This window comes from Phyllobates terribilis, unplaced genomic scaffold (assembly GCF_046119375.1).
Source record: "Phyllobates terribilis strain yellow unplaced genomic scaffold, ASM4611937v1 Scaffold_226__1_contigs__length_3207580, whole genome shotgun sequence".
NCBI lineage: Eukaryota > Metazoa > Chordata > Amphibia > Anura > Dendrobatidae > Phyllobates > Phyllobates terribilis.
Genome location: NW_027362986.1, coordinates 2,002,441 through 2,007,324, shown reverse-complemented (window position 1 = coordinate 2,007,324; position 4,884 = coordinate 2,002,441).

Sequence of the window (4,884 nt, the reverse complement as noted above, 5' to 3'; positions counted from 1 at the left end):
TGAGCGTTACGATTTCAGTTCCAGAGCGATTCGCGCAATGAGTCCTTGATATTTAGTCATTTTCAGCCAATTTTCTGGATTTTTGAAAATTTCACTTTTTTGTGAAAATATCCACTAAATGAGGGAATAATATGTGTTAGGGTACCGCAGGAGAGTTCCAAATGTGTGTGGGTAGAATATATATCCCACGGGGGTAATATTGAAAAAAGTTGAAAACAATTTTTTTTTGGACTTAGTCATTTTTCCGGCGTTTAGCACACTTTCATATAGGGGAAATGTCAGTGAGCGTTCCGATTTCAGTTCCAGAGCGATTCGCCCAATGAGTCCTTGATATTTAGTCGTTTTCAGCCAATATTTTGGATTTTTGAAAATTTCACTTTTTTGTGAAAATATCCACTAAATGAGGGAATAATATGTGTGAGGGTACCCCAGGAGAGTTCCAAATGTGTGTGGGTAGAATATATATCCCACGATGGTAAAATTGAAAAAAGTTGAAAAAATTTTTTTTTTGGACTTAGTCATTTTTCCGGCGTTTATCAGACTTTCAGATAGGGAAAATGTCAGTGAGTGTTCCGATTTCAGTTCCAGAGCGATTCGCGCAATGAGTCCTTGATATTTAGTCATTTTCAGCCAATTTTCTGGATTTTTGAAAATTTCACTTTTTTGTGAAAATATCCACTAAATCAGGGAATAATATGTGTGAGGGTACCCAGGAGAGTTCCAACTGTGTGTGGGTAGAATATATATCCCACGGGGGTAAAATTGAAAAAAGTTGAAAAAAATTTTTTTTTTTGACTTTGTCTTTTTTCCGGCGTTTATCAGACTTTCAAATAGGGGAAATGTCAGTGAGCGTTCCGATTTCAGTTCCAGAGCGATTCGCCCAATGAGTCCTTTATATTTAGTCGTTTTCAGCCAATATTTTGCATTTTTGAAAATTTCACTTTTTTGTGAAAATATCCACTAAATGAGGGAATAATATGTGTGAGGGTACCCCAGGAGAGTTCCAAATGTGTGTGGGTAGAATATATATCCCACGGGGGTAAAATTGAAAAAAGTTGAAAATTTTTTCTTGGGGACTTAGTCATTTTTCCGGCGTTTATCAGACTTTCAGATAGGGGAAATGTCAGTGAGTGTTCCCATTTCAGTTCCAGAGCGATTCGCCCAATGAGTCCTTGATATTTAGTCGTTTTCAGCCAATATTTTGGATTCTTGAAAATTTCACTTTTTTGTGAAAATATCCACTAAATGAGGGAATAATATGTGTGAGGGTACCCCAGGAGAGTTCCAAATGTGTGTTGGTAGAATATATATCCCACGGGGGTAAAATTGAAAAAAGTTGAAAACAATTTTTTTTTGGACTTAGTCATTTTTCCGGCGTTTATCAGACTTTCAAATAGGGGAAATGTCAGTGAGCATTCCGATTTCAGTTCCAGAGCGATTCGCCCAATGAGTCCATGATATTTAGTCGTTTTCAGCCAATAATTTGGATTTTTGAAAATTTCACTTTTTTGTGAAAATATCCACTAAATGAGGGAATAAAATGTGTGAGGGTACCCCAGGAGAGTTCCAAATGTGTGTGGGTAGAATATATCCCACGGGGGAAAAATTGAAAAAAGTTGAAAACAATTTTTTTTTGGACTTAGTCATTTTTCCGGCGTTTATCAGACTTTCAGATAGGGCAAATGTCAGTGAGCATTCCGATTTCAGTTCCAGAGCGATTCGCGCAATGAGTCCTTGATATTTAGTCGTTCTCAGCCAATATTTTGGATTTTTGAAAATTTCACTTTTTTGTGAAAATATCCACTAAATGAGGGAATAATATGTGTTAGGGTACCGCAGGAGAGTTCCAAATGTGTGTGGGTAGAATATATATCCCACGGGGGTAATATTGAAAAAAGTTGAAAACAATTTTTTTTTGGACTTAGGCGTTTAGCACACTTTCAGATAGGGGAAATGTCAGTGAGCGTTCCGATTTCAGTTCCAGAGCGATTCGCCCAATGAGTCCTTGATAATTAGTCGTTTTCAGCCAATATTTTGGATTTTTGAAAATTTCACTTTTTTGTGAAAATATCCACTAAATGAGGGAATAATATGTGTGAGGGTACCCCAGGAGAGTTCCAAATGTGTGTGGGTAGAATATATATCCCACGGGGGAAAAATTGAAAAAAGTTGAAAACTATTTTTTTTTGGACTTAGTCATTTTTCCGGCGTTTATCAGATTTTCAGATAGGGGAAATGTCAGTGAGCATTCCGATTTCAGTTCCAGAGCGATTCGCCCAAAGAGTCCTTGATATTTAGTCGTTTTCAGCCAATATTTTGGATTTTTGAAAATTTCACTTTTTTGTGAAAATATCCACTAAATGAGGGAATAATATGTGTGAGGGTACCCCAGGAGAGTTCCAAATGTGTGTGGGTAGAATATATATCCCACGATGGTAAAATTGAAAAAAGTTGAAAACATTTTTTTTTTGGACTTAGTCATTTTTCCGGCGTTTATCAGACTTTCAGATAGGGAAAATGTCAGTGAGCGTTACGATTTCAGTTCCAGAGCGATTCGCGCAATGAGTCCTTGATATTTAGTCATTTTCAGCCAATTTTCTGGATTTTTGAAAATTTCACTTTTTTGTGAAAATATCCACTAAATCAGGGAATAATATGTGTGAGGGTACCCAGGAGAGTTCCAACTGTGTGTGGGTAGAATATATATCCCACGGGGGTAAAATTGAAAAAAGTTGAAAAAAATTTTTTTTTTGACTTTGTCTTTTTTCCGGCGTTTATCAGACTTTCAAATAGGGGAAATGTCAGTGAGCGTTCCGATTTCAGTTCCAGAGCGATTCGCCCAATGAGTCCTTTATATTTAGTCGTTTTCAGCCAATATTTTGCATTTTTGAAAATTTCACTTTTTTCTGAAAATATCCACTAAATGAGGGAATAATATGTGTGAGGGTACCCCAGGAGAGTTCCAAATGTGTGTGGGTAGAATATATATCCCACGGGGGAAAAATTGAAAAAAGTTGAAAACAATTTTTTTTTGGACTTAGTCATTTTTCCGGCGTTTATCAGACTTTCAGATAGGGCAAATGTCAGTGAGCGTTACGATTTCAGTTCCAGAGCGATTCGCGCAATGAGTCCTTGATATTTAGTCATTTTCAGCCAATTTTCTGGATTTTTGAAAATTTCACTTTTTTGTGAAAATATCCACTAAATGAGGGAATAATATGTGTTAGGGTACCGCAGGAGAGTTCCAAATGTGTGTGGGTAGAATATATATCCCACGGGGGTAATATTGAAAAAAGTTGAAAACAATTTTTTTTTGGACTTAGTCATTTTTCCGGCGTTTAGCACACTTTCATATAGGGGAAATGTCAGTGAGCGTTCCGATTTCAGTTCCAGAGCGATTCGCCCAATGAGTCCTTGATATTTAGTCGTTTTCAGCCAATATTTTGGATTTTTGAAAATTTCACTTTTTTGTGAAAATATCCACTAAATGAGGGAATAATATGTGTGAGGGTACCCCAGGAGAGTTCCAAATGTGTGTGGGTAGAATATATATCCCACGATGGTAAAATTGAAAAAAGTTGAAAAAATTTTTTTTTTGGACTTAGTCATTTTTCCGGCGTTTATCAGACTTTCAGATAGGGAAAATGTCAGTGAGCGTTCCGATTTCAGTTCCAGAGCGATTCGCGCAATGAATCCTTGATATTTAGTCATTTTCAGCCAATTTTCTGGATTTTTGAAAATTTCACTTTTTTGTGAAAATATCCACTAAATGAGGGAATAATATGTGTGAGGGTACCCCAGGAGAGTTCCAAATGTGTGTGGGTAGAATATATATCCCACGGGGGTAAAATTGAAAAAAGTTGAAAATTTTTTCTTGGGGACTTAGTCATTTTTCCGGCGTTTATCAGACTTTCAGATAGGGGAAATGTCAGTGAGTGTTCCCATTTCAGTTCCAGAGCGATTCGCCCAATGAGTCCTTGATATTTAGTCGTTTTCAGCCAATATTTTGGATTCTTGAAAATTTCACTTTTTTGTGAAAATATCCACTAAATGAGGGAATAATATGTGTGAGGGTACCCCAGGAGAGTTCCAAATATGTGTTGGTAGAATATATATCCCACGGGGGTAAAATTGAAAAAAGTTGAAAACAATTTTTTTTTGGACTTAGTCATTTTTCCGGCGTTTATCAGACTTTCAGATAGGGCAAATGTCAGTGAGCATTCCGATTTCAGTTCCAGAGCGATTCGCGCAATGAGTCCTTGATATTTAGTCGTTCTCAGCCAATATTTTGGATTTTTGAAAATTTCACTTTTTTGTGAAAATATCCACTAAATGAGGGAATAATATGTGTGAGGGTACCCCAGGAGAGTTCCAAATGTGTGTGGGTAGAATATATATCCCACGATGGTAAAATTGAAAAAAGTTGAAAAAATTTTTTTTTTGGACTTAGTCATTTTTCCGGCGTTTATCAGACTTTCAGATAGGGAAAATGTCAGTGAGCGTTACGATTTCAGTTCCAGAGCGATTCGCGCAATGAGTCCTTGATATTTAGTCATTTTCAGCCAATTTTCTGGATTTTTGAAAATTTCACTTTTTTGTGAAAATATCCACTAAATGAGGGAATAATATGTGTTAGGGTACCGCAGGAGAGTTCCAAATGTGTGTGGGTAGAATATATATCCCACGGGGGTAATATTGAAAAAAGTTGAAAACAATTTTTTTTTGGACTTAGGCGTTTAGCACACTTTCAGATAGGGGAAATGTCAGTGAGCGTTCCGATTTCAGTTCCAGAGCGATTCGCCCAATGAGTCCTTGATATTTAGTCGTTTTCAGCCAATATTTTGGATTTTTGAAAATTTCACTTTTTTGTGAAAATATCCACTA